Here is a 15,749-nt window from a genome sequence, read left to right on the forward strand (position 1 = left end):
TTGATGACACCTTCATCATCTGGACCCTGGAACAGAAGCCCTCAAGGAATTCCACCATGGATTTCAACAATTTCCATCCCACCATCAACCTCAGCCTAGATGAATCCACACAAGTGGTCCATTTCCTAGACACTACTGTGCTAATAAGCAATGGTCACATAAACACCACCCTATACCGGAAACCCACTGACTGCTATACTTACCTACATCCCTCCAGCTTCCATTCAGGACACACCACACGATCCATTGTCTACAGCCAAGCTCTAAGATACAACCACATTTGCTCCAATCCCTCAGACAGAGACAAACACCTACAAAACCTCTATCAAGCATTCTTAAAACTACAATACCCACCTGCTGAAGTGAAAAAAACAGATTGACAGAGCCAGAAGAGTACCCAGAAGTCACCTACTACAGGACAGGCCTAACAAAGAAAATAACAGAATGCCACTAGCCGTCACCTTCAGCCCCCAACTAAAACCTCTCCAGCACATCATCAAAGATCTACAACCTATCCTGAAAGATGATCCCTCACTTTCACAGATCTTGGGAGACAGCCCAGTCCTCGCTTACAGACAGCCCCCCAACCTGAAGCAAATACTCACCAGCAACTGCACGCCATACAACATAAACAGTAACCCAGGAACCTATCCTTGTAACAAAGCCCGATGCCAACTCTGTCCACATATCTATTCAAGTGACACCATCATAGGACCTAATCACATCAGCCATACCATCAGGGGCTCGTTCACCTGCACATCTACCAATGTGATATATGCCATCATGTGCCAGCAATGCCCCTCTGCCATGTACATTGGCCAAACCGGACAGTCTCTACGCAAAAGAATAAATGGACACAAATCTGACATCAGGAATTATAACATTAAAAAACCAGTGGGAGAACACTTCAGCCTCTCTAACCACTCAGTGACAGACTTGAAGGTGGCAATTTTGCAACAAAAAAATTTCAAAAACAGACTCCAAAGACAGACTGCTGAACTTGAATTAATATGCAAATTAGATACAATTAACTTAGGTTTGAACAGAGACTGGGAACGGTTGGATCATTACACTAATTGAATCTATTTTCCCCATGTTAAGTATCCTCACCTTCTATGGGTCATCTCGATTATCACTTCAACTTTTTTTTTTTTTCTCCTGCTGATGATAGCTCATCTCAATTGATTGGCCTCTTACAGTTGGTATGGCTACTTCCACCTTTTCATGGTCTCTGTATGTATAAATATCTTCTTTCTGTGTGTTCCATTCTATGCATCCGATGAAGTGGGCTGTAGGCCACGAAAGCTTATGCTCAAATAAATTTGTTAGTCTCTAAGGTGCCACAAGTACTCCTGTTCTTTTTGATGGGTCATGAACTGCTGCAACAGATGGGGCTTAGGGATTTGGTCAGTGCCAGGGACTTTGTACCTCCCTTCAGCAAATGGCTTCCCTCTTGTCATCAGCAGTCCGTACACTATCTGAACTCCTTCCTAGTGTCCTGAAGGGGCTCCCTTCATTCTTTTTGAATGTGACTCAGGTCGATAGCTGGGAAGTTCGGAGAGGCCGTTCGTAGCGTGGCATGAAATCAGTGGGAAAGCTACATTTAGCAAAATAAAGGTTTCATTGCCCTTTGCAAATTCGGAACTGATCTGTCCTCTCAATCGATGGTACATGTTCACAAGGGGATGAAGAACGCCATTGTGGTCAGGTGATCTATGAGAGTCAGTTCCATCATGTGGCCATTTGATTCGGTAAAATTCCTTGCAATGGCTGCCTATGGCCAGGGCAGGGTCTCCAGAGGCCTGAGATGCCAAGAAGTTTGGTGAGTGGTGCCTTGGTGAAAGCGCAGAAGTGACGTCAGTCAAGCTAAATCTGAATTTCAGCCCATATCTGGCACCACCAAATGAAGCAGGCCCTGGTGGTCATAGTAGATGCGTCTACTTCCATGATAAATGCTGAGTCTCCGAATAGGTGCAGTGGTGAAGGCAATTCTGAGCTGTTTATGGGCTTGTTGGAATTTGGGTGACCAAACGAATGTGGCTGTTATGTGGAGGAGAGCTCGTGTGGGGGTTATTGGCTCTGAGAACCCTGGGCCGAAGCAGCAGTAAAGCGCGTGAAGTCTAGGAAGTGCTGTCTTCTTGAGGACTTCAAACTTCGTCCCATCTATGAATGGCTTCCACTCTATTTGGATCAATCGTAACACCTTCTGGGGAGAGGACGTACCCTAAAACTCTGAGGAGAGTTGGCTGGAGGTATGCTTTTCCAATTCTGTGTTGAGACCATGCTGCCGAAACCTCTCCAGGTTCGGATGTGGTGCACGTGCTGCTCTGGGTTCTCCAAAAAGAGAAGTCTGTCACCTGAATAGATGAGACTGTGTGGATCCACAATGTCCCCAAATACATCACTGATGAAGTGTTGCAAGGTCAGGGGACCGTTAGTTCGCTCAAATGGCATATCAGACAGTTAAAATGTCTATAGTGTGCTTTGAAATCTGTTTTTCATTTGTCCCCTGCCCAAATGAGTGTTAGATTGGAAATCCTCGCAGATGAAGTTTGATGAACAACTTTGCAGATTTCCTGTGAGCCAACAATTGTGGGATTCACAGCAGGGGGTAATGGTTCCAAACGATCACTTTTTTCAGGGGCTTATTGTCTAAAGAGAGGCGTAGTAGAGTCCTACATTTCTTCTTCCCAAAAAGGGCCTGGGCACCCCTGGGAAACGCTTATTTGCTCCTAAACTCTTAGGACTGTACGCAGGGAGAGCCACTAATTCTGGTTCCAACAATGTGTAAATACTGGTGAAGGCAACTTTCAACCAAGGTTGTAGGCCAATAGGGCAGTCATAGTCCCGGTGCAGAGACAATGAGTCCCCATTTCTTTCAAAGGTATCCATGTAAGGCGGGTATTTATCAGGAATGCCGGGTGTTTGAGTCAAGAAGGGTGGAGTAGGTCCAGGGGCGGAGGCTGGTTAAAGGAACCCCGACATTTTCAGTCATTTCCATTGCACAATTCTAGTAGGGGCATCATCAGCCCAGGCCCATATAGTGAGGCCATGGTTCACACCTGGTGTGATGGGTCCCCTGTTGCATACGGGCCACTTACTTGCAGAGAGCCTGCTTTTCTGCAAAAAGCTGCACCACCTAATGTCACATGCTGCATCTGATAATTAGGCCTAGTGGTTGAAGCGCAGGTTGCAGTGAGGTGCAGGATGGTGCCTAGGCTAAAATCAGAATCAAGGTCCAGGGACACACCAGGGTCATAACCAAGATCAGAGTTCATCGACGAAGCAGAAGCAGAGACAGTGCCTAAGTCCATGCCAGAGGTCATAGCCGGGTAGTCAGAGACCAAAGATCAGCCAAGTCCATGCCAAGCCAAAGTCCAGATACAGGCCGAGGGTCAAAGCTGGGTAGTCAAAGTCCGAGGGGTTGGGGAAGATCAGGAGGAGAAGGCAATACTGGAGCGGGTCAGTGTGGGGCCTGGAGCAGGCCTCAAGAAGGGCAAGGAGAATACGGAACCAGGCTGGGTAGCCAACATCTGGAGCCAAGAAGGGTCACGCCGTAGTCATAACCAGAGACTGGAGCCAAGGGTCAAGCTAGAGTCAATAGCGAGGAACCGGAGGGCAGGGCAGGGTAGGGTGGTGCGTGCAGGCAGGAACCAGGATGACTTACAGGTTCTCCTAGGCAATGCCCAGCTGGAGCTCTAGAGACCCCTCAGCAGGGGATTCCTTTCCTAGGAATAAAAGAAGGCAAGCAAGATGACAAAGATGTCTCTGACCCTGGGTCCAAGCCAAGGGGAGCTCCCACCCCGGCATTGTGCCAGGACCCCATCACCCTCCTGGTTCATTTCACATTCAGAGACCCCCCCCTTGCAGGAGGGAAGAATAAAGGGCAGAAAGCGAAGGTGCCCCTGGGGGAAAGGGACTAGCCTGGGACTCAGTCCAGTTCCCAGATCTATCCCCAGGAGTGTGTGACCAGGAGCACAGATCTTCCTCTGTGTCTCAGACCCCACCTGTCACATGGGAGGATCCTTCCTTGCCCCAAGGTGCTAGGGGGAGTTTCATTCCTGGCTGGGAAGGGTTCAGATACCAGGTGGGTGGATTGGGCCCCAGGTGGAGGATGGTCAGACATTCACTGTGTCAGGGGTGACATGGGCCAGGGGGAGGTCTGAGCAGTGACGGCAGGGGAGGGGCTCCACATCGGGCCACCCCTCCCAGACTGCAGTGGTTACTGAGGATAACCCCTGGCTCTGCGGATGCTCTCATTTCTGAGCCAACCCCACGGCTCTGACAGCCTGATGCTTCCGAAACTGGCCTCTAGGCATGGGGGCAGGGACCATATCTGGCCTGGCCCCAGCTCCAGGGGTCGGGGTGGGACATGGTGGTGAGAGCGAGGTGCTCGGCCTGGGTTTCTCTCAGTGCTATGGGATTTATGTCCACTCCCCCCAGACCTTCTCCCCCAGGCCCAGTGAGAAAGAGCAGTACCTGCGGCAGGGTGTGGGAGCTTCTGGTCATGCGAGGGGGGGGCTTCAAAGGTGTCCCACTGCACACAGCCCCTGCAGTGCTTTGGGCACCTGGCGCAAGCACCGGATGTAGAACAGGTGTGCCATTATCGTCGCTGTAACATCCTCCTGCTGCAAGAGAACAAGAATTAGTCAGAGACTCCGACACCCATGGCAACGAAGGGCATTAATGGCAACGGGAACCAGCAGAATTTCCACCCCAGCCCTCCCCACGTCTAAGGGACGGATTCCCCCACCCCCGAGAAGAAATCTTGTCTCCTCTCTAGTGACCTCCAACCCCACTCCCACCATTGTGGAATGAACTCCTGCCCCCATTCCTCTCAGTCCCCTGGTGAGAGCTGTTCTACCTCCCAACCCAGCTGGGGATTCAGCTCCGCTCATCAGAATCCCCTCAGCCACCCTCTCCCCCTCCAGCTGGGGGGCTCTGGGCAGTAGTGCTGTGGGGTGAGAGGATGTGAACACCTTTCCCAAGGGATGCCCCTGTTGTTAAGATGACAACATGGACAGTCACTCTGGGGAATGGGGCACTTGAGCAGCCTCTGCTGACTGACTCCTCCAGTTCTCCCAGAGCAGGTGGTGGATAACATGATACCAGAGCACTAGGAACCAGCCTGAGGCCCAGAGGGGTAGGAAAGGCTCACAGAGTTTGCTAGGGGAATTGGCAGCCCCTAGCATGAGCAATGGCAGTGTGTCGTGTTGATGTGATGCCTGTTAGGAAATAGCCTTGCTGGAGAGCTGGGTCTGCCCTGCTTTGAGCTGCTCAGGGGACAAGCTGGCACCAGGGTTCATACTCTCCTTGCTCCCAGGTCAGCGCATGGGGATGGGATGGGATGGGAGTGACTGTCAATGGCCTGGAGGTGAAAGGCCCTGGGGGTCCCTCCCCAATTGATCCTTCTTTGGTTACCTCGTCCCCTATCAGCTGGCAGGCTTCCCCCTGGATGGAATATGTCAGCACCGGCCAGCCTGGCTGACACGGAGCTGGGGGTCGTGTATGGCCAGACGCGCCGCCTGGAGGAAAGTTCTTCTGTGGCCTTCCATAAAGATCTCTCCAAAGACCTAAAACCAACAGCACCTGAGCCCTTGGCAATTGCCCAGAACCAAGCTCCAAATCCCTCTAGTGGGTCACAAGGTGGAGAAGAGTCCTGGGGCAGCCAACCTTTGGGGTCCCGTGGACCAAGGAACCCCCTTCAGTAAGAGGTTTCAGGCACTGAGGAATAGCTCTTTCTGGAGCAGGATTCACTGCAGATGCCATGACATGCTGGGAATGTGTTTGCGCGCTCTGGAACCCAGCTCACACAAACAAGAAAGGATCGCTACTGCTCCCAGCAGCGATATCTCCTGCAGCTTACCCACTAGAGGAAAGGGCCTTTTAGATCTGCTTCCATTCCAGCTCCTCACCCCACTGACATTCCCACGAGTGTCACGGTGCAGTGACTCAGCCTAGGGTAGGAGCTCAGTGTTCCTCACCCAATGCCCAGGGCAGGGGCAGGTTCTGCTCCCTGACTCACCATGGTGCTGAGCAAACCCCACACCCTGCCTGTGCTTCCACGGGGGCAGGGACTCCAACGAGGATTTGGTCCAGCAATAGCTGGTGTGAGCTTCCCAACTCACTGACTCAGGGGCTCCCCTCTCAGACACCAGGGGAGATAGTGAGCGGAGTCAGATCCCTGGAGATACAATCCTTCATTAACTCAACCCACCAGGGGATCCCTTTTATGCCACGTAGACATAAAAAGGAAAACACACAAGCCTGGACCATTAGCAAGGCTCCAACCCAGAGTCCTCGGCTCTTGCAACAGAACACTGTCAGCTGGAAATAAGTCTCATAGAATATCAGGGTTGGAAAGGACCTCAGGAGGTCATCTAGTCCAACCCCCCTGCTCAAAGCAGGACCAATCCCCAGACAGATATTTGCCCCAGATCCCTAAATGGCCCCCTCAAGGATTGAACTCACAACCCTAGGTTTAGCAGGCAAACACTCAAACCACTGAGCTATCCCTCCCCCTCCATAACATGCTCACTGCTGGGGGAGACAGCTCCACACCTGAACTGCTGCAATGCACCGGCAGAGTCCTTACCTCCCCCACCCTGGCCATATTTCTGTAGGCCAGGCGCTCGGTGTCTTGGAGCCCGTCCCGACACCACAGATCGCTCACCTCTTAGATGTTCAACCCTGGGGGAGAAAAACACACCCATTGGGGAGGTTTGGCCTCCGGTTTTAGTGCCTGTTTCCTTCTGTTCCCTTTGCTGGGTGAACACTGGCCAGGGTTCTCGTGGTTCCCAATGGACCAGGCAGTTTAGTACCTGAAGGGGGATTTGTCTCATTCATCACAGCAATCATGGGACCCTTACGGCCATTGTGCTCTGGGAGTGGGCACCTATTAATGGTGGCATCTAATACTGAGAACCCCCCCACCCACTGAAGTCAGGATCTGGCCCTAGCTACCCAATTGGTGACATCCTACAAGCTTTGTGTCCTTCCCCTGTGGTCCCTGCCTCTGCCCCTGCCGTCATGATGGGCTCTTTCCCTCCACGTGTCTCAATAGCTCTGTTCCTGTCCCCTCACCAGCTGGCAGCCCCCTGGGTGGGCTGATTTCCCTGGGCTGGGGGACGGAGCCAGACTCTGAGGTAAAGCAGCCAATTTCCCTGGCATGTTCGTCCCCTTCCTCTCTCCCTGAATTAGGGAGGTGAGTGTGAGTCATCATCTAAGCTGGGGTCGGTCTCAGAGGAGGGGGCTTCTTTCTGTAGGGTCCCATGGCCAGCAAGTGGGGGCCCCAAAACAGGGGCCTTGTTTCCATTGCAGTCCCTCTGCCCTGCTGCAGTTGGTCTAACAGAAGAGGCCTTAGTTCTATTGGCGTCCCAATGGCCAGCTGGAGCTAGTTGCCAAGGGACTCACTTCTATGGGGTCCCATTGCCCAGCTGGGTTTCTTACCCCTCCTCTGCAGCAGGAGCCTCTGCAGCCAATATATCCCACTTCTGGCTTGCTGGCTGATGTCGTTGGCTGGGTCAGAGATGTACAAACCCAGCTGCAGCACAAAGTTGCCCGCCTTGGGGAAATCGGAGGAGGTCTGGTGGGAGGAGGAGAAGAGGGGAATCCATCAACATTCTCCCTTCAGCTCTCCAGCTCCCCTGGACCAGAGCTATGCTTCCATCCATCTGTAGGAGGCGCTGAGGGAGAGGAACTAGAGCCCTCTTTCTCTCTGACCCCAAAGGAGCTTGGAGCAAAGGGACCAGGGCATGGACCCTCTATGAGCACTCGCTGCCTGGCTGCTCCAGAATAACAAGGGCCCTGAGGCCAGGCACGACCCTGCCAGCTAGTGGCCTATGGAACGCAGTCCCTTATGGACCCAGAGGGGACCACTTAGCCAGGGGATGAGGAACTTGACTCAAGCCCTGACTCTGCAGGATGCTGGGGTCAAAGGTCACTTACGTCAAATCCTGGGAGGGAGGTGGCGAATTGGAGCAGGGCAGCGCTGCTCCGTATGGCTCTAGCTCTCTCCTGGGTGTTTTTGGAGTGGAGCCAGAAATGGACATGCTGCGGGAGAAGGAGGGAGAGGAGGGTCAGCGGGCAGGTGTACGTGCTCTACAAATGAGCCTCCCCCCTCCCCATGGGGCTGAGACCTTGTGCTCAGGGGGGAATAGCTGACTTCTCATGTGGGGGTTCATGACACTGCCCACATCTTGCTGGGCACAAGCTGTCATTGTCTCTCCAGGCTGGGACAATGTTCGGTCTTGGGGCTGGTCTATTTGCTCTGAATCCCTGCTCCATGAATAGCATGTCAGGATCAAGTCACATGCCCTAGACCCCCAGACACCAGCTGCAAAAGCCTTGGTAGGATGGATGGAGTGGCCATGAGGACAATCCCTCCAGGAACTGCAGTGTCACTAGGACAGAAGAGCTGATTCCCTGAGGCTCCTCCTGTATCTCAGGGTCTCCCTAGAAAGGGGCCAGTGACCTTTCTCAGAGGCCCATGTCCTAGATCTCACAGGGGTTTCAGTCTCTCAGTCCCCAGCCAGGCCTGGTGCTCACTGTTAGTGCTTAATGCAACCATGCAGAGCTCTGGCTGACAGTCCCAGCTCCTTCCCTCCCCCGCCCCCACGCCCCGTGAGGCATAAGGGTCCCAACATTGCACTGCACTGACAGCTCTGGGAACGTGTGGCCGCTTGGGTCCAAGCTGGGAGGACACAATGGAAACGTGACTCTTCTAGTCTCTCCTTTGCAGCCCTCTGACGGGGTTAAGGGGAAATTCCGCCCCAGACCGTCCCATTCTACTCACCTCCAAGAAGTGCTGCAGCTTGTCTGTGGTGGGGGTCTCGGTGAGCAGGCACCCGAGCATGGCATCCAGGCTCTGTAAATAGGTATTGTGCAGAGCCTGCAAGAAGAGGGAACACCCGTCAGTCATGGGACATGGGGCTACACCAGTCACGGGACCAGGGGGGTTCTCTGGGGAGCCTTGGCCAGACCCAAAAGGCACATCCTGGCCTCTCCCATTCACATCACTCCAGGGACACTTAGCAAGAGTTCATGGCCGGATGCCTGCTGGCTCTTCAATCCTTGCCCTTAGCAGTTCTCTGCGCAGGGCCTGGTACCCCGCAGACTATGGAACAGCCAAACTGCCATGAGTGGGAGGTAGGATCACTGGGAGAGTCCAGGCAGCAGAGCACAGAATGAGGAGAGGGAAGGCTGGGATCAGCCACAGAGGGGTAACACAATCCGCCCTGGAGGGAAGGGGCCCTCCCTGCCAGTTTGTCCCGGGCCTGTTCCCAGCTCTGCTCACCCCTCCCCTATTCTCAGCAGCTCCATCAAACCAAGGGAACAGGGACCAGAGGCAGCTCCTGCTCCTGGGACAGAGAAGTAGGATCATGACCTACCCGTCAGTGGGTGGTATCCTGCCCAGTGCCCATGGTGAAGTTGGTGTAAAGAAGAGCCCGCAGGAGGCGTGATTCCAGCTCCAGGGCAAGCGTCGGCTTCAGTTTGCTGCTGGGAGAGAGGAGCCCGTGTTATCCTTGGCAGCACCGGAGTGGCGCTGGCACTGACATGGACATGACCCCCTCCCCCACAGTGATCCCCTCCCTATGGCCACTCTACTGGAGTGAAATCACCCCCTAGCCAGGAAAGAGGGGATGTTCCCGCCTCCTCTGCTGAGGGATGCAAACAGCCATGGCTGGGGGTAATCTAGGCCAGAGAGGATCTGGGACTCCCGGCTCCAGACCCAATCAGTACCAGGGTTAGGGTAGCTAGATGGGAGGTTCCTGGTACCTGAGGCTGCAAACTGCAGCCATGGAGCTGGAGATGATGGAGGTTGGCTCTGGCACCATGGGCAGATTTTCAATCAGCTCCTGAGAGACCCCAAGAAAATAAAATTGCATGTGAGACTCAGGACCCACAGACCCACAGGCACTTCCCAGGGAGGAGGCCAAAGTGCTCTGCAGAAACAGCCAGTGTGACCCCCACCCCCAACCAGCTGGGCCCCCCATTCCTCCCATCCATCAAACTTCCTTCCCCCTCTCCTCCCCTCCCCTCCGGCCTTACAATTCCCCCACTGCCAGCTCTCGATCGGTGTCAGAAGCTCTCTCTTCCCTGCTCCCCAGCCCTCAGCCCCAGGAACCCCTGTCCTCTGCTTCCCCCTCTGGCCCCACCAACTCTTCCTCCCATTTCTGGGTCCCTCGCCCCAGGGGCCAGACATGGGGTCCCACTCACCGCAATGCTCTTCACGAGGGCCACTTTGGAGAAGTGGGGCTCCAGAGTGTCCAGCCCCTGCTTCTGTTCCAAGAAGCACAGACGTGGGACAGCATGGAGGAAGCGGAGCTGTTTGGCCCTGTCCTCCACCAACTAGGAGTGGGGTGGGGGGGGGGGAGAGAGAGAGAGAGAGAGAGAGAGAGAGAGAGAGAGAGGGTTAGGTAGGGACCTCCCCAACCCACCTACACCAGCTCCACGGCTCAGGAACCCCATGGAGTTGGACAGGGAAAGTCGCCCCACTTCCTGAAACCAGTGTCACCCTGCACAGACTGGGATTGTAACTGGGACAGTGTCTGCAGGGAGCGGACACCTTAGCCTGCGTGAGACAACTGCCCCCACTTTGGGATGCCAAGTAACAGGGGAGGAGTTCCTCCCATTGGGGGTGATGGATTCTCTGGGACAAGACCCCTCCTGCATGGGTGGGGATGGAACAAGGGGCAGGACAGACTCGAGGTCAGCACAGCTGGAAGATTTTTGTACCTCAGCTCTGCCCTGGAGGTGCTGCTGGATGGTCCTGATGGTGTCTTGTTCAGGGGACACATCCTCCTCCTCCTCCTTCTCCTCCTCCTCCTCCTCCTCAACCCACTCCAGCTGGGCACTGGGGGTCTCTGCACCAGGGAGAGAAGGAGAAAGGATAATCCCTGCTGCCACTGGGGGGATGCAGTTTAGAGAAATGGTTCAATGTTCCCCATCCTCAACAAGGAACCCCATGGCATAGAGGGCCCCACCCTGCCCTCCCAGAGACGCCCTCAGGCCCATCAGCCCCCCCGCCCCCAATATCATCAGGGGAGGCTGGAGCTCCCCCGACTCTGCCCAGCATCCCCTGCCACAGGGTGTGGCTGTGCCACTCCCACTGGTGTTTGTGGGGCTCCCGTGGCTCAGTCCTGGCGCCTTGGTGAGCCAATGGGCATAGGGTGTTACTAGTCCCCCACCACCCCTGTCTTTCCCCCTGTCCCCTGGGTCTCCCCTCACCTGCAAAGAGGGAGCCTTCAGCCTCAGGACTGTCAGACCCCACGGAGGAGCTTCTGGCCCCTCGGGAATAGGCAGAGCTGCTGGTTCCCGTGCCAGAGTCGCCCAGCTCCTGCAGTGGGCCAGCTGGAGGGCTCCTCAGTGGCCAGGCTGGTGGATGGCTCCTGCTGGGCCCTGGGGCTGGGCTCCTGGCTCCTCTGCTTCCTGTAAAGGAAGCCGCAGAGCCACCTTGCCCGGCTCCCACCCTCTCCTGGGTCCCTCCTACATAGCATCACCCTGGGCCACCTCCATTTGGGACCAGAAGGTGCCTCAGGGCCTGCTAAGGGAGCTGGTGTTTTTCTCTTCCTCCAGAAGGTCAGGGAGTTCCTCTGCTTTGCCTGCTCACTGGCCTCTTCCCCGCCTGCGGGGACAGAGGAGCCGCTCTCCTTCTGGGCAAGACGGACGGTGCTCCCTACTGGCTCCGGAGCCACCTGCCAAGCCTTCCTCCTGAGCATCTGCTTCAGCCTCTTCATCCTGGAACTGAGTGGGGAGCAGCCATGAGTCTGGGCTCAAGGCAGCCTCTCATTAACGGGCCTGCCTGCTCCCCTGCCCACGTCCCCTCTGCTGAGGCAATTCCTCCTCACCACACACCCCACCCCAGGGCAGGGGGCTGCTGTCCACACACACTGCCAGCCGCTCACAGCACATGCTGCTCCCAACGTTCCCCCTCACCAATGATACTGAGAGAGTCTCGTCCTTTCAGAGCAATGGGGCTCTCTGTTAGTTTGGACAAGCAGCTCCCTCCACCCCAGTAGGCCCCACTCCCTCCCAGGCCAGAGAAAGAGCAGAAACCGTATAGTCCCCAACAAAAGTTCGTTCACAAAGTGCCAATCCTAGGAGGGAGGAGTCGCCCTCAGTTCCCACTGATTTCACTGATTGCGGTTGTGGGTGTTCAGCACCTGGCAGGTTCTGCCCTTCCCAAAGACTCTCGACGTGGGGAACAATCTCCTGCAAGGGAAGGGCTGGGAGCCCTATTGCTGGGCCATTCCCACCACACTGGGGATGGCTCTGGAGAACTCCACTCACTTGCTCTAGATGGGAAAGAGTTGGATGGCAGATGCTCTCTTCCTCGATCTCCTGCACCCAGGTGGGCTGGAAAGGGTGCTGCACAATGCCCTGCCAGCAGGGTAGGGGGTAGAAGCCAGGAGATCGAAAGTGGCTGTGAAAACAAGACGATGTTTTATTGCCAGGGGATGGATAAACTCAGCCTAGCAACTCAGGTTTCACAACACTGACCTACGGTCAGCAGGACACCTCCCATCTCCAGGTCTCCTAGTACCTCATGCACATTCCTGAAGCGTGACGGCCCAAGGGCTCTAGGGCAGTGTCCCCAGCCCCACTGATGGAAACAGAGGCCTTGGCAGGAGAAGCCACTGCCTCAGAGTCGCACTGGGAGTCAGGTATAGAGCGGGGATAGAACCTTTGTCCAGGCTCCCGCACTAACCACCAGAGGAACACTCCCTTCCAGAGCTGGGAAGTGCCAGCGGGACTCTATTCCCAGTCTCCCTGGCTCTGAGTGTGACCTATGGAGGGGGTGGACTCTTCATCCTTAGAGATTTGTAAGGTCCAGCTTGACAAAATTTTTTTATCCCCGATAGGTTTGTTAAAGAAACAAACTGTTTTTAAATTTACATTTTAAAAATCCAGTATAAATAAAAAAAAATCCTTTTGGGGGTTTTTTGGTTTTGAAATAGCCATTGATTGGTATTCACCTTGATTTTAGAAGAACTACTTCATTCGAGTCAAGTATCAGAGGGGTAGCCGTGTTAGTCTGAATCTGTAAAAAGCAACAGAGGGTCCTGTGGCACCTTTGAGACTAACAGAAGTACTGGGAGCATAAGCTTTCATGGGTCAGAACCTCACTTCTTCTGACCCACGAAAGCTTATGCTCCCAGTACTTCTGTTAGTCTCAAAGGTGCCACAGGACCCTCTGTTGCTTTTTACTTCATTCGAGAGAATCATAAACTGCTCATATTCTATTAGAGAGGAAGCAGCAAAATTCATCATATCAGTAATTTGTTGTGCCTTATTGCTCAGTCTTAAGCAAACAGGTATCCGAAACGCTAGTTAGTCTCTTTTATGGAGGCCAGACTAAGAATCATAGAATCTTAGAATGTCAGGGTTGGACGGGACCTCAGGAGGTCATCTAGTCCAACCCCTGCTCAGAAGTGGTAAGAGGGGCAGGAATGCTGTTTCCGTCCCTGAACCAGTAGCAATTGCACAGGATATTGCCACAAAACCTACATTTTATTGCCAAATCATCTAAGCCATTCCTCTTCTGCGCTTCCTGGTTTATAAGTTTCAAATCTACAAAACCTTCCCCTGGACAGTCACTGCCCAGTTGGTGCAGCAGGCAGAGGAACCTGAGCAGTAACACTGTGACACCAGAGGTAACTCAGCCACCTGTCGCTCACTCACTCCACTAACCCTGAGCATAAACCCTAAGCCTGCACCCTGCCTTGGGCATCGCTCTCACGGAAACCTGCAGGTTCATTTACTGACTTATGTAAATCACCTGTGGAGAGTTAGCACTGACTGGCTGAATTCACTCTCAAGTCACAAGGCCCTTCAGCTTACAGTACCAATGGAAGGGGCACAGGGTGGAAATCAGGCTTTTTTGGTGGTGTTGTTTTCCAATTGTCACCAAAATCAACGAGGTTCTTCCCACTGATGCCTAGAAATTCCCTGAAATTTTGGAATCAATTGGATGTAGCCTTCAAAAATTACCGCCTTAGAGACAAAGAAATGCCATTGAATTGAGCCTTAGGCCTCACTGCACTCAGCCAAGAGTGGCTGAGTCTCCTCCCTATTAACCCAGCAATAGCCCCACACTTGGCTGATCACTGTGGAGACTCTCAGGCCTGGAGGCTGAGCATTCTCAACAGACAGGCAAAAGCCAGCACTAGTCACCACAGGAGATCACTACGGTGGAGATCACCATCAGCGCACAATTCCAGCCCCACCTCTTTGTGAGGATCTCCTACAATGACAGCTGGAGCACAGCCCCACCCTGCCCAGGAAGAAGAGCAGCGGAAAGAAATGGAAGAAGAGAAAAGAGAAGAAGAGTCAAGAGGGAAGGAGGAAGAAGGAAGCAAAAAGGGACAAATTCCAAATGCCCCCAGCAAATCTCAGATTCATAAATTCCAAGCCTAGAAGGAACCACTCTGGTCTGACTTTCTGTTTCACTTCGGCCCTCAAAATAATTCCCATAGGAATTAGAGCAGATATTTTAGTAAAACACCCAATCTTGATTTTAAAATAGGCCAGTTGTGGAAAATCCAGCACAACCCTCAATGAATTGCTCCAAACTCTGATGTTAAAAATGCTCACCTTATTTCCAGTGTGAATTGGTCTAGCTTCAACTTCCAGCCATTGTCTGTTCATAACCTTTATCTGGTAAAGTGAAGAGCCCATTAGTAAATATTTGTTCCCATAGGCTCACCGCTTAACCTTCTCTTTGATTGACCTCCTGTAGTCTGTCACCACAGGGCAGGTTTTCTAATCCTTTCATCATTCTTGTGGCTCTTCTGTGAACCCTCTCTGATTTATAAGCGTCTCAAATTGTGGACACCAGAAATGGACACAATATTCCAGGAGTGGTTGCACCAGTGCCCAGTACAGAGATATCAAACCTCTCTACCTCTACATGAGACTCTGCTAGGATAGAGTTCTCTATCTCATACATAGAGCCTATATTTTTTCTTACCTTCTACACAGATGACGGTTTCTTTCAAAAAAATCCACACAGAAATGAAAAAAACTGCCAAAATATCTCCTCCACACCAACTGTCTCTTGGTCCTCACAGAGAGACTGCAAGATGGAGACTTGCTGTAGCAAGGCTACAGGGGTCTCCAAGGTTCTCCCTGCCCCGCAACCCTGTCTTGCCTGGCTGTTGTCAAGGGAGCTCTGTGAGGTCACAGCCACCTCATCATCTTTGCCCAATAGGCTGAGTTCCTGCCAGGGCCTTTGTGAAGTCATTGACGTGATAGCCAAGGCCCTGGAATCAAAGTTAGCTGAAATGCTAACCCAGCTTTGGACAGCAGTAGCTTCCTTGAAAGGTGCAGAAAATATTGTCTTCGTTTCAGTTTATTCAAATAGTTCAGTTCAATTGACTAGTTCGTTGAAATTCAAGAAAGCCATTGGGAGTTCACAAAACAGGCAAACTTGTTTTCCTCCCTCAATCTATGGATAAAAACTAGGTGTGAGGGGATGGATCTACTGGTTCATAAATCTAGAAACACGTGAAGACCAGAATGTATCATTTCAGTTCACTAACCACACATCAAATTTCCTTTGTTTAAGAAATCAGTTAGTTTTAAATGCAAAACATTTTGATACAACTTTTGTTTTATGCTTCTCTTTTTAGCTCTAGCATGCCCTTACTGTGTGACCAAAGAGAGGTCACTTCTTTTCTCTTTCCCTCTGTATCATGGGAATGGAGAAAATTCTCTAAGTCTTAGCAGGCAAGAGATTTGAGCACGTC

The 15,749-nt window shown here is 52.9% G+C and overlaps 2 long non-coding RNA genes across 3 annotated transcripts; both read right to left on the reverse strand.

Moving 5' to 3' along the window:
- Positions 1-6,594: 6,594 nt before the first annotated feature.
- LOC135982720 (uncharacterized) lies at positions 6,595-8,061 on the reverse strand. Its single transcript, XR_010600267.1, has 3 exons — positions 7,948-8,061; positions 7,450-7,585; positions 6,595-6,690 (listed from the first exon to the last, which is right to left on the reverse strand). It is a non-coding gene; the product is annotated as an uncharacterized LOC135982720 (long non-coding RNA).
- A 733-nt stretch (positions 8,062-8,794) lies between these two features.
- On the reverse strand, positions 8,795-14,660 carry LOC122173104 (uncharacterized). Of its 2 annotated transcripts, none has more exons than XR_010600268.1 (7): positions 14,596-14,660; positions 12,292-12,424; positions 11,230-11,745; positions 10,738-10,865; positions 9,778-9,857; positions 9,390-9,495; positions 8,795-8,890 (listed from the first exon to the last, which is right to left on the reverse strand). It is a non-coding gene; the product is annotated as an uncharacterized LOC122173104 (long non-coding RNA). The 2 variants fall into 2 exon arrangements; XR_010600269.1 differs by having other exon boundaries at positions 9,390-9,498.
- Between the last annotated feature and the right edge of the window lie 1,089 nt (positions 14,661-15,749).

The sequence above is a fragment of the Chrysemys picta genome, chromosome 4, assembly GCF_011386835.1.
Source record: "Chrysemys picta bellii isolate R12L10 chromosome 4, ASM1138683v2, whole genome shotgun sequence".
NCBI lineage: Eukaryota > Metazoa > Chordata > Testudines > Emydidae > Chrysemys > Chrysemys picta.